Source organism: Scyliorhinus torazame, chromosome 11 (assembly GCF_047496885.1).
Source record: "Scyliorhinus torazame isolate Kashiwa2021f chromosome 11, sScyTor2.1, whole genome shotgun sequence".
NCBI classification, from domain to species: Eukaryota; Metazoa; Chordata; class Chondrichthyes; order Carcharhiniformes; family Scyliorhinidae; genus Scyliorhinus; species Scyliorhinus torazame.
In genome coordinates this window covers 252,110,084-252,123,465 of record NC_092717.1, presented here as the reverse complement: position 1 = coordinate 252,123,465, position 13,382 = coordinate 252,110,084, and positions in this window count along the sequence as shown.

The window sequence follows — 13,382 nt, the reverse complement described above, 5'->3', positions numbered from 1 at the left end:
ACCCACCCCCAACACTCAACACAAACCCCAACTCCCCACAACCCCATACCCACCCCAATGCCCAAATACCCCACACAAACCCCAGCTCCCCACAACCCCATACCCACCCCCAATGCCCAAATACCCCACAAAACCCCAACTCCCCACAACCCCATACCCAACCCCAACACCCAAATACCCCACACAAACCCCAACTCCCCACAACCCCATACCCACCCCCAATGCCCAAATACCCCACAAAACCCCAACTCCCCACAACCCGATACCCACCCCCAACACCCAAATACCCCACACAAACCCCAACTCCCCACAACCCCATACCCACCCCCAACACCCAAATACCCCACACAAACCCCAACTCCCCACAACCCCATACCCACCCCCAACACCCAAATACCCCACACAAACCCCAACTCCCCACAACCCCATACCCACCCCAACTCCCCACAACTCCATACCCACCCCCAATGCCCAAATACCCCACACAAACCCCAACTTCCCACAACCCCCAAATACCCCACACAAGCCCCAACTCCCCACAACCCCATACCTACCCCCAACGCCCAAATACCCCACAAAAACCCCAACTCCCCACAACCCCATCCCCACCCCAACACACAAATACCCCACACAAACCCCAACTCCCCCATACCCACCCCAACATCCAAATACCCCACACAAACCCCAACTCCCCACAACCACATACCCACCCCCAACACTCAACACAAACCCCAACTCCCCACAACCCCATACCCACCCCGAACACCCAAATACCCCACACAAACCCCAACTCCCCACAACCCCATACCCACCCCCAACACCCAAATACCCCACACAAGCCACAACTCCCACAACCCCATACCTACCCCCAACACCCAAATACCCCACAAAAACCCCAACTCCCCACAACCCCATACCCACCCCAACACACAAATACCCCACACAAACCCCAACTCCCCCATACCCACCCCAACACCCAAATACCCCACACAAACCCCAACTCCCCACAACCCAATACCCACCCGCAACACTCAACACAAATCCCCAACTCCCCATAACGCCATGCCCACCCCAACACCTAAATACCCCACACAAACCCCAACTCCCCACAACCCCATACCCACCCCCAACACCCAAATACCCCACACAATCCCCAACTCCCCCATACCCACCCCCAACACTCAACACAAACCCTAACTCCCCACAACCCCATACCCACCCCCAACACCCAAATACCCCACACAATCCCCAACTCCCCACAATCCCATACCCACCCCCAACACTCAAATATCCCACACAAACCCCAACTCCTCACAACCCCATACCCACCCCCAACACCCAAATACCACACACAAACCCCAACTCCCCACAACCCCATACCCACCCCGAACACCCAAATACCCCACACAAACCCCAACTCCCCACAACCCCATACCCACCCCGAACACCCAAATACCCCACACAAACCCCAACTCCCCACAACCCCATGCCCACCCCCAACACCCAAATACCCCACACAAACCCCAACTCCCCACAACCCCATACCACCCCAACACCCAAATACCCCACACAAACCCCAACTCCCCACAACCCCATACCCACCCCCAACACCCAAATACTTCACACAAACCCCAACTCCCCCATATCCACCCCCAACACTCAACACAAACCCCAACTCCCCACAACCCCATACCCACCCCCAACACCCAAATACCCCACACAATCCCCAACTCCCCACAATCCCATACCCACCCCCAACACTCAAATATCCCACACAAACCCCAACTCCTCACAACCCCATACCCACCCCCAACACCCAAATACCACACACAAACCCCAACTCCCCACAACCCCATACCCACCCCGAACACCCAAATACCCCACACAAACCCCAACTCCCCACAACCCCATACCCACCCCCAACACCCAAATACCCCACACAAACCCCAACTCCCCACAACCCCATACCACCCCAACACCCAAATACCCCACACAAACCCCAACTCCCCACAACCCCATACCCACCCCAACACACAAATACCCCACACAAACCCCAACTCCCCCATACCCACCCCAACATCCAAATACCCCACACAAACCCCAACTCCCCACAACCCCATACCCACCCCCAACACTCAACACAAACCCCAACTCCCCACAACCCCATACCCACCCCCAACACCCAAATACCCCACACAAACCCCAACTCCTCACAACCCCATACCCACCCCCAACACCCAAATACCACACACAAACCCCAACTCCCCACAACCCCATACCCACCCCGAACACCCAAATACCCCACACAAACCCCAACTCCCCACAACCCCATACCCACCCCCAACACCCAAATACCCCACACAAGCCACAACTCCCACAACCCCATACCTACCCCCAACACCCAAATACCCCACAAAAACCCCAACTCCCCACAACCCCATACCCACCCCAACACACAAATACCCCACACAAACCCCAACTCCCCCATACCCACCCCAACACCCAAATACCCCACACAAACCCCAACTCCCCACAACCCCATACCCACCCGCAACACTCAACACAAACCCCAACTCCCCATAACGCCATGCCCACCCCAACACCTAAATACCCCACACAAACCCCAACTCCCCACAACCCCATACCCACCCCCAACACCCAAATACTTCACACAAACCCCAACTCCCCCATACCCACCCCCAACACTCAACACAAACCCCAACTCCCCACAACCCCATACCCACCCCCAACACCCAAATACTCCACACAATCCCCAACTCCCCACAATCCCATACCCACCCCCAACACTCAAATATCCCACACAAACCCCAACTCCCCACAACCCCATACCCACCCCCAACACCCCACACAAACCCCAACTCCCCACAACCCCATACCCACCCCAATGCCCAAATACCCCACACAAACCCCAGCTCCCCACAACCCCATACCCACCCCCAATGCCCAAATACCCCACAAAACCCCAACTCCCCACAACCCCATACCCAACCCCAACACCCAAATACCCCACACAAACCCCAACTCCCCACAACCCCATACCCACCCCCAATGCCCAAATACCCCACAAAACCCCAACTCCCCACAACCCCATACCCACCCCCAACACCCAAATACCCCACACAAACCCCAACTCCCCACAACCCCATACCCACCCCCAACACCCAAATACCCCACACAAACCCCAACTCCCCACAACCCCATACCCACCCCCAACACCCAAATACCCCACACAAACCCCAACTCCCCACAACCCCATACCCACCCCAACTCCCCACAACTCCATACCCACCCCCAATGCCCAAATACCCCACAAAAACCCCAACTCCCCACAATCCCGTCCCCACCCCAACACACAAATACCCCACACAAACCCCAACTCCCCCATACCCACCCCAACATCCAAATACCCCACACAAACCCCAACTCCCCACAACCACATACCCACCCCCAACACTCAACACAAACCCCAACTCCCCACAACCCCATACCCACCCCCAACACCCAAATACCCCACACAAACCCCAACTCCTCACAACCCCATACCCACCCCCAACACCCAAATACCACACACAAACCCCAACTCCCCACAACCCCATACCCACCCGAACACCCAAATACCCCACACAAACCCCAACTCCCCACAACCCCATACCCACCCCCAACACCCAAATACCCCACACAAACCCCAACTCCCCACAACCCCATACCACCCCAACACCCAAATACCCCACACAAACCCCAACTCCCCACAACCCCATACCCACCCCAACACACAAATACCCCACACAAACCCCAACTCCCCCATACCCACCCCAACATCCAAATACCCCACACAAACCCCAACTCCCCACAACCCCATACCCACCCCCAACACTCAACACAAACCCCAACTCCCCACAACCCCATACCCACCCCCAACACCCAAATACCCCACACAAACCCCAACTCCTCACAACCCCATACCCACCCCCAACACCCAAATACCACACACAAACCCCAACTCCCCACAACCCCATACCCACCCCGAACACCCAAATACCCCACACAAACCCCAACTCCCCACAACCCCATACCCACCCCCAACACCCAAATACCCCACACAAACCCCAACTTGCCAAAACCCCATACCCACCCCCAACACCCAAATACCCCACACAAACCCCAACTCCCCACAACCCCATACCCACCCCAACACCCAAATACCCCACACAAACGCCAACTCCCCACAACCCCATACCCACCCCCAACACCCAAATACCCCACACGAACCCCAACTCCCCACAACCCCATACCCACCCCCAACACCCAAATACCCCACACAAACCCCAACTCCCCACAACCCCATACCCACCCCCAACACCCCACACAAACCCCAACTCCCCACAACCCCTTTCCCACCCCAACACAATCCCCAACTCCCCACAACCCCATACCCACCCCAACACCCAAATACCCCACACAAACCCCAACTCCCCACAACCTCATACCCACCCCCAACACCCAAATACCCCACGCAAACCCCAACTCCCCACAACCCCATACCCACCCCCAACACTTCAACTTCTTTCTTGATGGCTCGGTGGCCACCTCGAGTGGATCTTCTTGCTTTGTCTTCTCTGTTCTCCTTTTTTAACATCCCTCCTTGTCAATGGCTGACTCCGGTTCCGGGATGACGAGGGACCTCCATCCGACTGATTACCTGGAATGTTGGGGGTTTGAATGGCCTGCTAAACGATCGAGATCATTTGTGCATCTTATGAACATAAATTCTGATATTATTTTTTTTGAAGAAACCCATTTAAACGTTCAAGATCAGATCAGGCTGGGTTGGACAAGTTTTTCATTGTAGTTATAATAGCAGGGCCAGGGGCACAGCGACGTTAATCAACAAAAGAGTTTGATTCGCCTCCTCCCAGATTGTGGCTGGTCAATATATAATCGGATAGAATCATAGAAGTTTACAGCATGGAAACAGGCCCTTCGGCCCAACCAGTCCATGCCGCCCAGTTTTTACCATTAAGCTAGTCCCAGTTGCCCGCACTTGGCCCATAACCCTCTATACCCATCTTACCCATGTAACTATCTAAATGCTTTTTAAAAGACACAATTGTACCCGCCTCTACTACTACCTCTGGCAGCACATTCCAGACACTCACTACCCGCTGAGTGAAGAAATTGCCCCTCTGGGCCCTTCTGAATCTCTCCCCTCTCACCTTAAACCTATGCCCTCTAGTTTTAGACTCCCCTACCTTTGGGAAAAGATGTTGACTATCTACCTTATCTATGCCCCTCATTATTTTATAGACCTCTATAAGATCACCCCTAAGCCTCCTACGCTCCAGGGAAAAAAGTCCCAGTCTATCCAGCCTCTCCTTATAACTCAAACCATCAAGTCCCGGTAACATCCTAGTAAATCTTTTCTGCACTCTTTCTAGTTTAATAATATCCTTTCTATAATAGGGTGACCAGAACTGCACACAGTATTCCAAGTGTGGCCGTACCAATGTCTTGTACAACTTCAACAACACGTCCCAACTCCTGTATTCAATGTTCTGACCAATGAAACCAAGCATGCCGAATGCCTTCTTCACCACCCTGTCCACCTGCGACTCCACCTTCAAGGAGCTATGAACCTGTACTCCTAGATCTCTTTGTTCTATAACTCTCCCCAACGCCATACCATTAACTGAGTAGGTCCTGGCCTGATTCGATCTGCCAAAATGCATCACCTCACATTTATCTAAATTAAACTCCATCTGCCATTCGTCGGCCCACTGGCCTAATTGATCAAGATCCCGTTGCAATCCTAGATAACCTTCTTCACTATCCACTGTGCCACCAATCTTGGTGTCATCTGCAAACTTACTAACCATGCCTCCTAAATTCTCATCCAAATCATTAATATAAATCACAAATAACAGTGGACCCAGCACCGATCCCTGAGGCACACCACTGGTCACAGGCCTCCAGTTTGAAAAACAACTCTCTACAACCACCCTCTGTCTTCTGTCGTCCAGCCAATTTTGAATCCAATTGGCAACCTCACCCTGGATCCCGTGAGCTTTAACCTTCTGCAACAACCTACCATGCGGTACCTTGTCAAAGGCTTTGCTAAAGTCCGTGTAGACAACGTCTACTGCACTGCCCTCATCTGCCTTCTTGGTCACCCCCTCAAAAACTCAATCAAATTTGTGAGACATGATTTTCCACGCACAAAGCCATGCTGACTGCCCCGAATCAGTCCTTGCCTCTCTAAATGCTTGTAGATCCTGTCTCTCAGAATACCTTATAGCAACTTACCTACTACAGACGATAGGCTCACCGGTCTGTAGTTCCCAGGCTTTTCCCTGCTGCCCTTCTTAAACAAGGGCACAACATTCGCTACTCTCCAATCTTCAGGCACCTCACCTGTGGCTGCCGATGATTCAAATATCTGTTCGGGGACCCGCAATTTCCTCCCTAGCCTCCCACAACATCCTGGGATACATTTCATCAGGTCCCGGGGATTTATCTACCTTGATGCGCTTTAAGACTTCCAGCACCTCCTCCTCTGTAATATGCACACTTCTCAAGACATCACTATTTATTTCCCTTAGTTTCCTAACATCCATGCCTTTCTCCACCGTGAATACCGATGAGAAATATTCATTCAGGATCTCACCCAACTGACGGGATGCGGCTCCCTATTGAACCCCCGTAGTTCTGGTCAACGTCAATGCCCCTAATTGGGATGATGCGAATTTCATCAACTCTTTGTTATCTTCCCTCTCCAATCTCGGCACACCAGATCTTATTTTAGGAGGTGAACCGAAATTGGATGGATCAAAATCCAAATTGTTTGTCCCATCGGGGGTGGCCAGGGCTTTGTCTTCCTTCATAGTCCCTGTTTTATCCCAATAGTGACTGCCTGTCAATTGGAAAAAAACACGTTCATTCCTACTCTTTGTTTCGTGTCTGCCAATCAGTTTTCTATCCATCTCGATACACTACCCCTAATCCCATGCGATTTCTACAAGAAATTACCAGAACAGCTCATACCTTTGCTGTTAGATTAGTTCAACGACTCCTTATCCTGCAGTTCTAGGGGGCACGATAGCACAGTGGTTAGCACTGTTGCTTCACAGCGCCGGGGCCTGGGTTCGATTCCCGGCTTGGGTCACTGTCTGCTCGGAGTCTGCGTGGGTTTCCTCCGGGTGCTCCGGTTTCCTCCCACAAGTCCCGAAAGACGTGCTGTTGGGTGAATTGGACATGCTGAATTCTCCCCCAGTGCACCCGAACAGGCGCCGGAATGTGGCGACTAGGGTATTTTCACAGTAACTTCATTACAGTGTTAATGGAAGCCTACTTGTGACAATAAAGATTACTATTATTATTATTGACCTGCCTCCATTGCGCTCTGGGGAGGAGAGTTCCAAAGATTAAGTTACAATTAAGGACACAAGACGGCATTGTCGAGCCAGTGATAGGATCACCTCCTTAGAGTCTGGCCTTGCTTCTGTGATCGAAGCAAATTAACAACGAAGCTGAGCGACCTGGAGAATAGATCCCGGAGACAAATATTCACATAATGGTGCTGCCGGAGGGAGTCGAGGGCCGGACCCCCACTCAGCATTTCTTGGACGTGTTCCACAAGATGGTGGGTGAAGATGTACTTCCATCCCTTGCAGAATTAGTCCGGGCCCATCGCTCACTTCGACCCAAGCCTCGTGAAGGAGGTCCTCCTCGTGTTGTGTTCGCAAAATTTCACAGTTTTAAAGAAGAATTTGTGCTTTGATGGGCATGAGAGCACCAAAACCTTGTGAGGGAAGGACACTCCATTAGGCTGTACCAGAACCTGAGGTCAGACTGAGCTAAGAAAAGAGCCGCCTTTAATAAGTATTCTATAAGTATATCATGGATTATCATAGAATTTACAGTGCAGAAGAGAATAGCTAAAGTAAATGTTGGCCCTTTAGAGGACTATACTGGTGAGGTAATAATGGGGAACGCAGAGATCATAGAATTTACAGTGCAGAAGGAGGCCATTCAGCCCATCGAGTCTGCACCGGCTCTTGGAAAAGCACCCTACCCAAGCTCACATCTCCACCCTATCCCCACATCCCAGTAACCCCACCCAACACTAAGGGCAATTTTGGACGCTAACGGCAATTTTGCATGGCCAATCCACCTAACCTGCACATCTCTGGACTGTGGGAGGAAACCGGAGCACCCAGAGGAAACCCACGCAGACACGGGGAGAAGCTGGCGGAGGCACTGAACCATATTTTGGCTCTGTCTTCATGGTAGAGGATAATAATTTCCCAAAAACTGCAGTTAATGCAGAGGAACTTGGTGCTATAACCATCACTATTCAACACAAAGTTCCCTGGATTCTGGAAGGGTCCCAGTGGATTGGAATGAAGCTAATGTAACTTCCCTATTCAAAAATGGAGAGAGGCAAAAAGTAGGAAACTATAGACCGGTTAGCTTGACCTCTGTGGTGGGAAAGTTGCTGGAGGAGATTACTGAACATTTGGAAAGACAAAGCTCAATCCAGCATTGTCAGCATGGTTTTATCAAGGGTAAGTCATGCTCAACAAACTTTAGTTCTTGGAGGATGTAACCAGCAAGGTGAATAATGGGGATCCTGTGGATGTGATATATCTAGACTTCTAGAAGGCGTTTCACAAGGTGCCACATAAAAGACTGATCCCGAAGGTGAGATCATGGCTGGTTTAGCACAGTGGGCTAAACAAATGGCTTGTAATGCAGAACAATGCCAGCAGCGCGGGTTCAATTCCCGTACTGGCCTCACCGAACAGGCGCCGGAATGTGATGACTGGGGGCTTTTCACAGTGACTTCATTGAAGCCTACTTGTGACAATAAGCATTATTATTACATCACAGGGGATTAGAACATAGAACATTACAGTGCACTACAGGCCCTTCAGCCCTCGATGTTGCGCCGACCTGTGAAACCACTCTAAAGCCCATCTACACTATTCCCTTATCGTCCATATGTCTATCCAATGACCATTTGAATGCCCTTAGTGTTGGCGAGTCCACTACTGTTGCAGGCAGGGCATTCCACGCCCTTACTACTCTCTGAGTAAAGAACCTACCTCTGACATCTGTCCTATATCTATCTCCCTCAATTTAAAGCTATGTCCCCTCGTGCTAGACATCACCATCCGAGGAAAAAGGCTCTCACTGTCCACCCTATCCAATCCTCTGATCATCTTGTATGCCTCAATTAAGTCACCTCTTAACCTTCTACTCTCTAACGAAAACAGCCTCAAGTCCCTCAGCCTTTCCTCATAAGATCTTCCCTCCATACCAGGCAACATTCTGGTAAATCTCCTTTGCACCCTTTCCAATGCTTCCACATCCTTCCTATAATGCGGCGACCAGAATTGCACGCAATACTCCAAATGCGGCCACACCAGAGTGTTGTACAGCTGCAACATGACCTCATGGCTCCGAAACTCAATCCCTCTACCAATAAAAGCTAACTCACCGTACGCCTTCTTAACAACCCTCTCAACCTGGGTGGCAACTTTCAGGGATCTATGTACATGGACACCGAGATCTCTCTGCTCATCCACACTGCCAAGAATCTTACCATTAGCCCAGTAATCTGTCTTCCTGTTATTCCTTCCAAAATGAATCACCTCACACTTTTCTGCATTAAACTCCATTTGTCATCACTCAGCCCAGTGCTGCAGCTTATCTATGTCCCTCTGTAACTTGTAACATCCTTCCGCACTGTCCACAACTCCACCGACTTTAGTGTCATCTGCAAATTTACTCATCCATCCTTCTACGCCCTCCTCCAGGTCATTTATAAAAATGACAAACAGCAGTGGCCCCAAAACAGATCCTTGTGGTACACCACTAGTAACTGGACTCCAGTCTGAACATTTCCCATCAACCACCACCCTTTGTCTTCTTCCAGCTAGCCAATGTCTGATCCAAACTGCTAAATCACCCTGAATCCCATGCCTCCATATTTTCTGCAGTAGCCTACCATGGGGAACCTTATCAAATGCTTTACTGAAATCCAGACACACCACATCAACTGCTTTACCCTCATCCACCTGTTTGGTCACCTTCTCAAAGAACTCTATAAGGTTTGTGAGGCACGACCTACCCTTCACAAAACCGTGTTGACTATCTCTAATCAAATTATTCCTTTCCAGATGATTAAACATCCTATCTCTTATAAACCTTTCCAAGATTTTGCCCACAACAGAAGTAAGGCTCACTGGTCTATAGTTACCGGGGTTGTCTCTACTTCCCTTCTTGAACAAGGGGACAACATTTCCTATCCTCCAGTCTTCTGGCACTATTCCTGTAGACAAAGATGACTTAAAGATCAAAGCCAAAGACTCAGCAATCTCCTCCCTAGCTTCCCAGAGAATCCTAGGATAAATCCCATTCGGCCCAGGGGACTTATGTATTTTCACACTTTCCAGAATTGCTAACACCTCCTCCTTATGAACCTCAAGCACTTCTAGTCTAGTAGCCTGAATATCAGTATTCTCCTCGACAACACTATCTTTTTCCTGTGTGAATACTGACGAAAAATATTCATTTAGCGCCTCTCCTATCTCCTCGGACCCCACGCACAACATCCTTGACTGGCCCTACTCTTACCCTAGTCATTCGTTTATTCCTGACATATCTATAGAAAGCGTTAGGGTTATCCTTGATCCTACCTGCCAAACAATTCTCATGTCCCCTCCTGGCTCTTCTTAGCTCTCTCTTTAGGTCCTTCCTAGCTAACTTGTAACTCTCGAGCGCCCTAACTGAACCTTCATGTCTCATCTGTACATAAGCCTCCTTCTTCCTCTTGACAAGTGTCTCGACTGATTTAGTAAACTACGGTTCCCTTGCTCGACCACTTCCTCCCTGCCTGACACTGTGGTAGTATGTATTGGGGGTCATGTGGGACTGGAAGCCCTAATGTCAATGGCTGACAGATCCCGGGTCCTGGTTGGCCGTTGACCTCATGCTCCGCCCTGAAGGCGAAGTATAAGAAGCCGGTGCCTTCCCCCGCAGGCCAGTTTACTATCGGGCTGCTGGGGAACAGACACGCTTAATAAAGCCTCATCGACTTCACTACATTCGTCTCATGGAGTCTTTGTGCGCTACACATACTTATCAAGGACACGCAGTAGCTGTTCCTTGAACAAGCTCCACATTTCCATTGTGCCCATCCCCTCTCCATCCGATGCATCCTAAGTCTTGCCTCATCGCATCATAATTGCCTTTCCCCCAGATATAACTCTTGCCCTGCGGTATATACCTATCCCTTTCCATCACTAAAGTAAACTTAATCGAATTGTGGTCACTATCACCAAAGTGCTCACCTACCTCCAAATCTAACACCTGTCCTGGTTCATTACCCAGTACCAAATCCAATATGGCCTCGCCTCTCGTTGGCCTATCTACATACTGTGTCAGGAAACCCTCCTGCACATATTGGACAAAAACGGACCCATTTAAAGTAATCGAACTATAGCGTTTCCAGTCAATATTTGGAAAGTTAAAGTCCCCCATAACAACTACCCTGTTGCTTTCGCTCCTATCCAGAATCATCTTTGCAATCCTTTCCTCTACGTCTCTGGAACTTTTCGGAGTCCTATAGAAAACCCCTAACAGGGTGACCTCTCCTTTCCTGTTTCTAACCTCAGCCCATACTACCTCAGTAGACGAGTCTTCATCAAATGTCCTTTCTGCCACCGTAATACTGTCCTTGACTAACAATGCCACCCCTCCCCCTCTTTTACCACCTTCCCTGCACTTACTTAAGTATCTAAATCCCGGCACCTGCAACAACCATTCCTGTCCCTGCTCTATCCATGTCTCCGAAATGGCCACAACATCGAAGTCCCAGGTACCAACCCATGCCGCAAGTTCACCCACCTAATTCCGGATGCTCCTGGCATTGAAGAAGACACACTTTAAACCATTCCTGCAACTTTGAAACCTTACTCATGACCTCACTACTCTCAACCTCCTGTAGACTGGAGCTACAATTCAGGTTCCCAAGCTCCTGCTGAACTAGTTTAAACCCTCCCGAAGAGCATTAGCAAATTTCACCCCCCCCAGGATATTGGTACCCATCTGGTCCAGGTGCAGACCATCCCGTTTGTAGAGGTCCCACCGACCCCAGAATGAGACCCAATTATCCAGAAATCTGAAACCCTCCCTCCTGCACCATCCCTGTAGCCACGTGTTCAACTCCTCTCTCTCCCTATTCCTCGTCTCGCTAGCACGTGGCACGGCTAACAAACCAGAGATAATAACTCTGTTTGTCCTAGATCTAAGTTTCCACCCTAGCTCCCTGAATTCCTGCCTTACATCCCTATCCCTTTTCCGACCTATGTCGTTGGTACCTATGTGGACCACAACTTGGGGCTGCTCCCCCTCCCCTTAAGGGTCCCGAAAATACGATCCGAGACATCACAGACCCTGGCACCTGGGAGGTAACACACCAACCGCGAGTCTCTCTCGTTCCTACACTCTCCTATCTATCCCCCTAACTATGGAGTCTTCAATGACTAATGCTCTGCTCCTCTCCCCCCTGCCCTTCTGAGCAACAGGGACAGACTCTGTGCCAGAGACATGTACCCCATGGCTTACCCCTGGTAAGTCCCCCCCCCCCCCAACAGTATCCAAAGCTGTATATGTGTTACTCAGGGGAACGACCACAGGGGATCCCTGTACTGACTGCTTCCTCCCAGCCCCTCTCACCGTCACCCATCTATCTTTATTCTTCAGGGTAACTACATCCCTGAAGCTTCTACGACCACCTCTGCCTCCCGAATGATCCGAAGTTCATCCAGCTCCAGCTCTAGTTCCCTGATGCGGTTTCGGAGGAGCTGGAGATGGGCGCAGTTCCCACAGATGAAATCAGCAGGGCGTCCCTCACCTCAAACATTCTGCAGGAGGAACATTGCACTACCTTCACTGCCATCCCCTCTAGATAAAAAAAGAAAGAGCTTACCTTTTATTCACTCCCCTTCTCAGCAAGCACTCACTCAGCAACCTCTGCGCCCCGCACGATAACACCCGAGGGAAAATAAAAGAAAAAGTTCTCGCCAGTCACCAGCCAATCTCTTACCTGCAGGCTGTGACGTCATGGTTCAACTTCTTTCTACTTTTACCTGCCCTCGAGCCTTCCTCTTGATCTTTACAGCGGTTGTTTTTTGGGGGGTTAGAGGAGGGGGTTGGGAGGGAAACACTGAAGAAGTGTTTCGGGTTTAAGTGTCACTTGACAACAACACCTCCACAAACCACCTTCAAGTTAGAGTGACCGCACCGGACGTATGCAAATTTTCCCCGCAACAGCCAATCAGCAGCTCCGCTCTACTGCC